The sequence below is a fragment of the Sebastes umbrosus genome, chromosome 5 (assembly GCF_015220745.1).
Source record: "Sebastes umbrosus isolate fSebUmb1 chromosome 5, fSebUmb1.pri, whole genome shotgun sequence".
Lineage (NCBI taxonomy): Eukaryota > Metazoa > Chordata > Actinopteri > Perciformes > Sebastidae > Sebastes > Sebastes umbrosus.
This window is the reverse complement of record NC_051273.1, coordinates 20,850,553-20,862,617: the sequence shown is the minus strand read 5'-3', so window position 1 is coordinate 20,862,617 and position 12,065 is coordinate 20,850,553. Positions and strand designations below refer to the sequence as shown.

The 12,065-nt window shown below is 41.2% G+C and overlaps 1 protein-coding gene across 15 annotated transcripts in view; it reads left to right on the top strand.

Moving 5' to 3' along the window:
* celf5a (cugbp, Elav-like family member 5a) overlaps nucleotides 1–12,065 on the top strand; it is a 253,865-nt gene that overhangs the window by 109,426 nt on the left and 132,374 nt on the right. The window lies entirely within an intron of this gene.

Genomic DNA, 12,065 nt, shown 5'->3' with positions numbered 1-12,065 from the left:
CTCTGCATCTTCTTTGCCATACTCCATATACATAGCAGATGGAACTATTTCAACACATTAATTATTTACTCAACTTTAATCCAAAACAGTTCAGTCCACAGAACCAAATTAGATCTTCCCGCATATTTCAGCTTTCAAGACTAGACAGATAAAAGACGCAGTCTGGATGAAAGATAACTTCAAGATTTTGATAATGAAATCAATACATCATCAAAGGCATCTCTTTCATGAATTAGTTATCACAAATAAACATGACTCACGCACTATGCAAAATATAAAAGTGGTGCAGCAATATACATAAAAGCTCACTTTAACGTGTCCAGGACTGTCAATTAGAGAGCGAACAAGTAATTCTTGAGGTTTGTGGGGGGGTCACTATGTCTGATGAGATACTTTTGAAGGAAATTTGGCTCCTGTTTTTACGTGTAGGCAAAAAGAGCAATAGTGCCAGCCCCATCTATCAATGCCAGTTGAAAAAAGTAAAAGTTCTGCTCCATTCAAAAATACTGCGTTGCATCATAGTCTATCGAAATTACGTTTGGTCTCTCTATTTGGAAATGGATTTCTCTCTGTATATCAGTGCAAAAGGAGTGAGCCTGGAAGAATCCTTTGTGCTTTTATTCTGAGGGAGTGACACCAAAACCTGCAGATACCCATTGATGTTTCTGAAAGCTGAAAACTTTTCTCCCGTGAAACATCATTGTAGCTGAACTGAAGAAAGTGTCAGCATGATGTTACACTGTCAACATTTGGCCAATTATCCTTAAGAATAGGAGGGAAAATCCACCGCCAAACAATGAAATGACAGAGAGTGGTCTCTTGAATTTCAAGAAATACTCGTGATGAAATGATCAAAACCTGTATCTGATCAAACTGATTTACAGTAGATTCCTACCTTTGACTTTATATTTTAGCTGCTTCAACTTAACCCTAACCTTATTGCTAACCTTGTTCACTTGGTTAACCTTTTAATGTGAGGAACAGGTGTGAATTGCAATTGAGATTGCATTGAAATTGCCTCAGGAGTAGATCATACCCTGCCATTAGCTGTTTATAACCTTGTTAAATTTGACAGTGGATTATTTTTTTTTTTACTTATACCGGCCTCCCACCAAACGGCTTTTCAAGCGATACCACTGTCGCAGGCAAATTTCCAGTGTCGGAATAAAATCATTAGAGTATTGCTAGAGTTGCGATCTCGATCGTAAGTTGGTCATAAAACTCAGTCCGAGCTGTCATAAGTCAGCCTTTTTCTCGTTTTTGAGAAAGTGCTAGCTAGCTAGCTAACCACTGTCCCAAACGGGGCTACTTGCAAGTTATCTGCCCCTGATTTTCGTACCCTGATATTCTTCTTATCCTAATCCTAACCAATGCTCATGACTAAACTTAACCAGTCCAACCAACAAAAGCAACGAGTACTGGCCAATCAGACGCAGAGTAGGGCGGGTCGTGCCTTCGCCACTCAAGGAAAAACTAATTTGCGTTCGGGACAGTTGTTAGCGAGCTAGCTATAGCATATAGCATGCTCACCAAGGATTTGCCGCAATTTCTGTCCACTTTTTTCTCAACAGTTTTTCCTTTTTTTGAAATATCCACCAGGAGCAGGATGTGACATAATCTCAAAAGGAATCTAGATGTAGTCTTGTAAATAGTGACCTTGCAAGATCCCCGGTCTCTGCAAAATATTATAGTCTGTGACTAAAAAGTCTGTGACTTAAGACACATTGTCTTTAGATGTGAGAGGGTGTCAGACTTTAGTCTTTTTAAAGTCTTTTCAAAGTCTTCTAGTGTATGGTAGGCATTGAGAAAAAAGATTTAAGATTTACCTGCCAAGTGTTTTCAGCTGCTCCCTGTATATTAATCTCATTAGGGGAGTTCTGTAGGAAGTGGGCAAGGCACACTCCATTATTTATGGAAGTGTAATTATCTATGGTGTCACAAGCAGGCAGGAATTTACAGGACCCCGGTTCTGCATCAGCACAATGGCTAGCTAGGTAATGAAGCGAACACACCTCCAGGCCCTACAATACACTATCTGATCTGCTCCACTGTTTTCACTGTTGCTCTTTGCTACACTATTCTACACTTCTGCAGCAGGAAAGGCATGTCAGCCTCAAATAACACGGTCAACAGCATTCAATTATAATAATGTGCATAATATAAATTTGATGATTAGAAATAAAAGATAAAAAATGTAATAATAATATTTAATTACGATTTTGGCTCTCTCAGAGTGACCAAATGATTCGTTGATTAATCAGTCAGCTGATTGACATAAAATGAATCACAGAGGGCGGCATTGATAATAGATTAATTGTTTAATTATCAAGCTAACATGTCAATCATGCACTGGTTCCACTTTCTTAAACGTGAGGATGTGTCTCATTTCTCTGTCTGTATTTTAACTAAGGATGTAACGATATATTGATATGGATTGATGTATTGATTCAATGATCAACGATCCAATATCATTGATGCAAAGTGAAAACTTTAAGATGACACCTTCAATTTGAAATTCACATGGCACGTCTCTCACCATTTCCGTCCAAGCGCGCCTCCTTTCTAAACATCCAAACAGTGCTTAAACATGAGAATTGTTGCACTACATAGTGAACAACAGGAGGTCTATATTTATTATTTTTATTAAAAAGAATAAATTGTTTAATTTAAATCTCTGGAAGAGCCCAGTATTGAAATTGTCAAATCATATTTTAGTTGTTTATATAAACGGAATTGGTTGTGTTAAATAGGCATATGATATCGTCTCATATTGCTCGCAAGGCCTTGAATTGAAATCATATTGTGGCAGACTTTGTGATATCAACAAATATCATATTGTTGTCCAAATATAATATTGTATCGTGATGAAACTTGTGATTTACACTCCTCTATGTAACTAGAGTATGTTTGGTGTTTAGATGATGTCACCTTGGGCTCTCGTAAATGACATTTAAAAGAAAAGGATTAATAAAAATAAATGAATATAAATTAATTGATGATGAAAATAATAAATATTATTAGTTGTTGCTCTACATTTCTTTCGCTGTCAGCAGAAAAGACAATTTTCAAATGTAATTTCTTTTGATATTGTCAGAGTATTACAACCCCACAGAACAGAGTAGATATTAGAAAAGTTGTTTTTTCCATGACAGATTCACATTTTTATGCCATAACAACTGATAAATCATTCAATCTGACAGTCCACACAGTAAACAGAACTTTTCCTCAGACCACTTCAGCACAGCCGGATCAAATGTTTTGAGCATGAGCTTGTAACTGACAAGAATGTACTTCAATTTACAAAATAGTTGTCAACTGCACTATTACTTTGTGATATACAAATATACACATCCCTTGAAATGTGTGCTCTCAATGCATCTTGGAATAGACTGGCTGCGAAAAAGTTAAAGTTAATTTATTAACGTTTATATGTGTAGATTGTTGTGATATTGTCGTATGCAACGAGGCAGGGAAAGAAAGAGACAAACAAAGATTGAGAGGGAGAGAAAAGGCAAAAAAGAGCTAAAGGAAGGCAGAAGCAGAGACCGGAGTCAGCCAGGCTGCTTGGCTTTCTCTCTCAGGCCCAGCATTTCAGTGTGTGTACAGACTTAGCAGCAGCTTCCACAGCAGCTGCTGCAGCAACGATGGGGTCATTTACATATAAATGAAAGTTGCCGATCACACGCTGCTGACCCCATTTATTTCAGCGGACAGACAGACAGGCAGGCAAGGCAAGCGCCAGCGAGTTGCCGAATTACTCCAAATTACCGCATTTCCATCTCCACATCAGGCCTGTCAGGCCTGCAACCATCGTCCCAGCAGTTTTTTCCCTTCCCCTCCTCCTCCACGCACCCACCACCAGGTCTGGAGTGACTCTAATTGGCAGTGGTGAATTTAAAGGACCTGTCAGTGGCTGAGGCTGTCACCACCCAGGACAGCACAGCAAAGAAACAACATAGCCAGCTTATCACAGCACGGCACAGCATTGCACAGTATAGCTCAGAAACAACACAGTCAGGTTAGCATAGCACACAAACAGCATCGTAAACTTTGCACATCACAGTGCAGGAATAACACAGCTCAGCATAGCCGAGGAGTACAGGCAGCAACCCAGCTCATCATCAGGCACAAATTTATGTAAGATGCAAACACTCATGTTTATCTTTCACCATGTTCTTGTCATTTTTTCTGTCAATTTTCTCTTTATTTCCTTTATTTTCTATTCAATCTCTTATTTAAACCCCAGTTTCCAATCTCACTACCGTTCTCACACATTTTTCTCATCTTCCCCCATCATGTCCTCTTCCCATGCTACATTCTCACGCTATTGGCTCGCGTGAGCATCTGGATTTGAATCCTGAGCCATATGCCCTACTAGCATCTTCATCTCAATCTTTCCGTAGACATGCAATCGCTAACATGTTCACACACTCGCACACGTGCACACACACACACACACAGACACACAGACACAGTATAGCCCTAAGTACCAAAGTACTTTAGGTCTCAAGGTTTTACAAGACAGATTAATGCTACAGGCCAGCATGATCTTAATGTGACAGCTGTGTCCTTTTCCAGGCGGCAAAACACACGCACACACACACATGCACTGGGTATCTCCACACAAAAGACAGTATTATTTTCTTCTATTCTAAGAAAGAGAGCGATGAACCCTCGTAGAGAGGTAGTGCTTGTGGCTGCTTTATTTAGCTGGTAAAGCAGCCTCTCTTCCTACTTATTTGTCTCTTTCCTGTCTCATTCTTGGGTAGCCAAGCACGCACCCTTATTAGTTCATTAAAAGGAGTCTGCCGCTGCTGCTGCTGCCCGACTTTGGTTTAAGCAAGGGAAAGAGGAAAAGAACGGAGGAAAAGAAAAGGGGAGAGAGTCAAAACACCACTCTCTAATTACTCAAGATTGATGCATCCAGTGAACATCCTGGTAATCAGTGTTGCTTTTATTTGTTTAATGGTAGGACAGGGAGCGCAGGCAGGCTGACCCTCTGTGATCATTAACAGAATTAATGCAGGCAGAAGCACACGCATCTCCTCTCTGCTTGCCTAGTCTGGAAGTGTCAGAGTGTTGGTTTGTGAATACATATGTCTGTGTGCGTGTGTGTGCACATGTTGGTTTACATTTGAGATTGTTTACATCATTGAGGACTGAAATTAACTTTCCATACACATCTGGATTTACTTACAAGGATGAATATCATCCTGTATGTGATCACTCCAGTGCGGAGCTCATCCACATGCCGTCATCACCATATTTAGTTTTATATAAGTGATTTGATTGTGGTGCTACCTATCTTTGTGCTTGTTAGTGTTACAAAAGTATTCAATATTTCCATTTTACATATTGACAGCCAGACAGCAAATGTGATCGTGATGAGTGTCTGAAATTAACTTTTTGATTCACCGGCCAATAGGGCTGGCGATACGATACGTATCATGACACAGGGCTTATGATTCAATATATTGCGATGTATTGCGATACTGTAAGCAAGGCAATATATCGTGTTTTTTTAAATCAAATTTTAAGAAAACTGTCATAGTATAAAGAACACACCGCCGTATACATAAAATCTGAGTAAAAACAATTTTTTTTTTTAAAGCAATCAGAACAGTGGAATCTGAAAATATCCACCGGCCAAGCATTTTTTTTACCGGTCTTTTTGTGTCACATATACATTTGTTGATAAGTTGATAAGATATTTTTTTGAAAGCAAACTTAGAGAAGAAGCCATAGCAAAACGTGAAGCAAAATAATTAAAATATATTAACGGTTAATCAATTCAAGCCTGAATACTAGGCTTGGGCGGTATCTAGTTTGTCATACCTTCTTGACAATTCACCGGGTATAGGCTACTATACGTTATACGACGGTATTTATCATAACAGCTGGTCCACTGGTGAGTCTGGGTTGTTGTTGTTGCTAACTTTGGGGCTAACCACCTTCACTTTAATCAGCAGGTGGCAAGCAATACACAAGAACTTGGCTTGGGTCTTGAGGAGTTGTAGCATTTATTCACCAACCTTCTAAACTGTACACACACGGCACTGCTACGTTCACAGCTATAACGTTATTGCGTTAAGCACACGATGTGCATGTGCACTGTCGCGCCTATCCATTTTGAAAAGCAATGACCATTGGTGTAACTTCATCACTCACTCACTCAGTGACAGACTTTCGTGTTTATAGAGCTAGCCCCTGCTTTGCTGTGTACCAGACAAAATTATACTTAATGCTCTCTGGTGGACAAACTATGTCATGGCGTCATCATTTTTAAACTACCTAAAACACCGCTTTCACATTTCTCTACTGCAATTTTTCCTTACTTATTTGCCGATACACACTCCAATATTGATACATCTCTATTAAGCTAATATCCGTCAATTTACTGGCCCAGCCAGTTTATCAGTTGGGCTCTAGTGTAGATTTTATTATTCTCAAGTATGTCGAGTATAGCTGTATTGTGTCCCACTCTATGTCTTCTCTTTTGTTCTGCTTAGATATGTCTGTGTGCATCTGCTGAATTTTCTCTACTCTTTTACTCTTTACTCCATCTGTTGTCGTCCTGAGGGGGGAGTGACAGTGCACATTCATTTCTGTTGAACGAGGATACTGTATGGGGCATATGGGTTTGGGTGAAGTCATGGAAAAATGGAGGGCAGAGTGTAATGAAGGCAGCCACTCGAAAAGATGGTACTCTAATTTCATGGTAATTAATTAACGTACAGTAGCTGTTTGCTGCCCCCGGGGGCTGACATGCTATGTAACTGGCAAATGTCATGACTCCCACTGACAGGAGGAAGGAGGGTAGGCTAAGATGGGTCAATGGGTAATTAAAGTTGGTGGAGAAAATGGACTGTGTGGTGTTAACTGTTGACACAGTTTGTACATTTTCCTATTACATGCCCCAGAGTTGGCGATTGGACATGTCAGAAATGCCTGTTACACTATGGGCCAGGACCCAAACGGATCTCCAGAAGACAGCAGATGTGAGAATGAGCTTAAGCCTCCAAAGTTTCTGAAACTTGCGTCTCAAGCTGCAAAACTTTAGTGTGGGTGTTGAAGAGAAAATCCAGTAAAAGTAGAACAGCAGAAACGGCTCTAAAGTCCCATACTATATATGCCGGGTATGTGTGACACACACAGTAGAGCACCGAGAGAGTAAAAGTGGGAGTAAAATATGCAAAGGTCTAAATCCTCTCTTCATCTTCATCAGGAGCTCTTAAGACTCTCTGAGACATGTTTCCTCTGGTGACCAAGATTTCCCCTGCACTCATCGCTCACTCATACATCTGTGTGTGTGTGTATAGGTGTTTATAGTGGCTTAACAGCCTCTGCAGCCTGTCCTCAAGTGGAACATATGAAATGATTGGTGCTATGAATCATGGGTTTCACTGCTCTACACTGCGGCGGGATGTCTGGGATGTTAATGAAGGCCTAAAATTGCCACTGTATCTTTGAACTGAGAGGGAGAAGAGAATTTAAAAAATGCAAAAGGAGAGAGCCTGGATTTAGTTTCAGAGAGATGCCGAGACTGCAAGGGACCAAAGAGTTTGAACGGAGGGAAAGGAAGCTAAAGAAAGTTGCACAGACTGCTTTACATTTTATGCAGCATCATATAACGAATTTGTACTTTGGAACTCAAATGTGGCTAATATCCTGCACGTAAACACACCATATTTGTAGGGCTGGGACGATATACCTATCTCTCCCGATTCAATACTATCCCAATACTTGGGTGCCGATTCGATATTATTGCGATTTTTAACTATTGCGATTCAATATTACAACTTATATAACTTTTTAAACACTAGACCATGGGGAAAAAGTTCAATCGTACACTTCTAGGGACTTTTACCTTGGAAAATATCTAAATGAATACATTAAAATGTTTGATTTTCAGCATGTATGTAGTCAGAGATTCCCTGAAGTCAAATATATCAGTCATTGTCAGGCATTATTTTAAAAAAAAAATCCAGTAACCCAGAAATCAAAGAATAGAGACATTTCCCTCACAAATTAGTGGTATTTTTCTTTTAATTTTAAGGGACATGTAATGTTTCATACTTCACACATCAATCTTATTCCCATATATGTATTTTGTATATACAGTTCCCTTTGTTAACACCTTATTTGGAAAACCGGACGTAGTCACACGTGTATACTTTTGCTAACTTCCCCAATTCCGTCACTAGCTTTCCCGTCAACTCTGTTCTCTTTATACATCCATGGTCAGCTCCATCGGGGCCGTTTGAATGTATTTAAAATAAATGTCAGTATATGGGTGCTCTACAGTTGTAGCGTCGGCTGATTTGACCACGGAGATGAGAGTGACGGCTGGCTTGATCGCACGTTACCTCAATACGATAACGTTTCCTGTCCATGACAGAGTTAGCATGCTGTTTTAGCCGTGATGTCTAGCTCTTCTTTTCCTGGCAATGTGTGAAACCCAAAGTGTTTCCATACTTTACTGTATGTGTTGTGTGAGAATTTAAAATGTGAGAGTGCAAGTTGTATCCCTCCGCTGTTTTCTGCTTTCTCGTATCAACTTGCTGTGGTTTGTTTTGGTTGATGGATACGGAACAGATATGACGTCATGTTACTCAGACTACAACAATAAAAGCGGTAACTTCCTTCTACCTCTGTATAGACTCAAATTAAGCAAATATATTGATTCTTCCATTAAAAAAATCAATTTCAAAATCGTAAAAAAAAATCACCATACATAGGTGAATTGATTTTTTTCCACCCCTAATATTTTGGAAGAACATCCTCACAACCAACATTTCTTTTTCTCTTTCCTTCTTTTAGTATTTTAGTTTGTATCCCGCACACACACACATACACACACACATATTAGAGAAATGTGAAACATGGAGACCTTGAAGGCATTTTAAACCGTGGCTGTCCTACTGTCCTACCTCAGGCTAACCTCCAGCAGCCCCGGCGATGTAGTGTCAGCAATGACATTGGGATTCTATTAGCAGGTTGTGCGAGGCTCTGGCCCCCTGCCCTGTGGTGAGACCTACCATTGATCTGTCATGGGAGATGGCTGCTCCCTGCTCCTCGCTCCCATAGGGCTCAATTTGAACCTTTCCAAAAACCAGGACCGAACCCTCTGCTTGAAATCTACCTGGGGAGCAGAGAGAGAGGAGAGCGGAGAGCTCAAGGTCAGGCGTGACACCGGTGTGCAGATAAAGACGACTGGGTATGGCCGACACCGTCCATAATGGCCAGTGAAAAGTGAGGTTATTTGTTATTGATTCCCAATGAGGGAAATCACCGGGTCTATATAGTGCTGTTTATGGCTGGGCAAGGGCTGTGTGTGTGTGTGTGTGTGTGTGTGTGTGTGTGTGTACCAGACGGTCGATGTGAGGCCGAGAGAATCCTCTGAAGGACAGAGAAAAGAAATGAAAGTCTTTCTCTCGCTGCCCGGCTCTCTCTCTCTCCTTCTATTTTGAATGAGTGCATAGTGATCTGTTTTCCCAGCCAGCCTCATTTGTATTTTTACTGAATTACCCCGGATGCGCAACCTGAACCCACTTAAGCATGTCACTTAGCGTTTGTTGAAGTTAGCCGAGACAGGGCCCTCATCAGGTTTCAATGAGGGAGGCTGTGGCTAAGTGGCCACTTGTCATGTTTATTTATTTCATTTTTTCCCGATTCCCACATGATGCCTATGTAGGCTGTCCAAGTTGTTTAGAAAGAAATGCAAGACCAGAGGGAGAGGCGAGGGCTTATGATGGATATATAAGTGTTATATATCATCTATTGTCTGTTGGGTTTCATAAACTTCGGAGTGTTTAACTTTTCTAACTTTGGATGGCTGTAATTTTTAGGCTGTCAGTAGTGATGTTAATAATTAACCTTTTAACCGTTAACCGACAATAAGAATTTTGACAGATTAATGCTATCAGTTAAACAGTTAGAAGAATGATAATTTTATATATTTTATATACTTATAATTCATTTTAAAATGCATAACTTTTGCTACGTTTATGCCTAGCATCCACACTACTTCGGTGTTTTTGATCCCCTAAAACGGAGATGTTTGAAAGCACTGCTGACCCTGTTTTAGTTTTAAAACTCTGGGGTGGCGTTTTAGTTTGGACGGACAGAAACTATTATTATTAGCTATTATTTGAGCACTTTACATCAATTCCTGTGTCCAGCGCTGCTTCCTATTTACACAGGCACGCGCATGCCCAGTGTGCATGAATGGTCATGTGTGATATGCGTTTTCAGGCGTGGAAGTATGGACGGAGATTAATTCTGAAACGGCCCTAAAATGCTCATCTGGAGGGAGATCGTTTTTTGCTAATAAAAAAACGTATTAGTGTGGATATAGCCTACGTGAGCCTGAGTCGGAGTTGTTGCTAACTTCGGGGCTAACACCCTTCACTTTAATCAGTAGGTGACAAGCAAGACACAGGGACGACTTGGCTTGGGTCCTGAGGAGTTGTAGCATTTATTCATCGACAAATAAACTGTACACACATTGCACTGGTACGTTCATAGCTACAACGTAACTGCTAACTTCATACTCATCGTCACATACACACTCTCTTGACCGGACACTCGCTAACGTTATGCTGGGCTTGCAATACACTGGTGGAATCCCTGACAGAGTATGCCAGGCAGACACACAGCTGACCACCTTGCAGGCTAATCTCCAGTAATTGATGTGGTGGAGACTTACTGGGAAAGTGGCTGTATGTGTCCACGATAATACACACAGCATCATGGCTGCTAACTATCCCGGACGGGTGAACTGGGGACTCAGTTGCCTGTTTTGTGCATACATTGCAGCTGGCGATAAATGATGGATTTAAGATTTTTGTTCATGGGGTTATTGTTGCAGCTGGGCGGCTTATTAGGCACTTCAACCACAGCACCCCTGCATGCAAGGCGCTAATCTAGTCAGTTAACGGTTAACGAGGGTCGGCTATTGGTCAGCAAAATAATTCAAAATTAGCATCCCCTAGTTGTTAGAATAGAGCACATTCTCTTTAAGTGTAGAGCGAGGTTAAATACGCAAAGACTGTCTTCTCTCGTCGTGGAGGCATTTGAATAATCTTGCATAAAATGTGTTTACATATAGTCATGGAGTCTTTTAATCCTTTTTGACTTACACAGTAAGAAGCAATGCAAAGGAACACAGGGTTATATGTGAATTAACGGTATGAAAGTACAAACAGAACAGAATATTGAAATTGCCCCCACGGGCGATTCTCGGCTGTGCCGTGGCAGCGAGACACTTCCTGGTGCTGCTCCATTTTATATGTATGAAAATCTCTCACGGATCCATGATATACATTATAGATGAGGGCTCCCGTTCTGCACTCCAGTCACTGGAGCAGAATTTTCCATGATACGCACCCCCAACACCTCCCCCACCCCAACCCCCACCGCCGCCCACTCCTCTCCTCTCTTTCTCTCATCCCTCTCTCCATTCATTTCTCCTTCCATATGCCCTCCCATTGGAGCGTTGTTTCATCCCTCACCAACTCCCTTTCATCCCTCTCCAGCCCTTTGGTCTCCTATCATTTCATCCTTCCATAAGTCAAACCTTACATCTTTACTTCCACCCATCCGCCCTTCCTTCCTTCACTTATTCCGCCCCTCCCCCCATACCACGGAGCGAGCGAGTGAGCGAGTGAGCGAGCGAGGAACATGTGACCAGTGAGGTGGGAGCCTGCTGGGCCTCCCCCTGCAGTGCCACCATACGTTGATTTGTCTCCTCCGGTTCCATATTGATTTTGTTTTAAACAAGGGAAAATACAAGAAGAATGAGGTGCCGGAGGTGACATGAAATAAAAAAAACGAGGCGAGGTGGAAAGGGAGTGAAGGGGGAAGAGAGAGGAAAAGTGCTTCTATGTATCAAATGTGAGTTGGGTCCCGGGTGGGTTCAGGGTGTTATCGGGAGGTTACTTTACAGAGGGTGAACTCAAAAAAGAAGGGGGCAGAAGAGGAGAGATGGAGCGGAGATGAAGAGAGAGCGTTATTTAAAAATCTCTTTTTTATTCCCACCCTTTACTTTGTGCTTGCTAAATGAG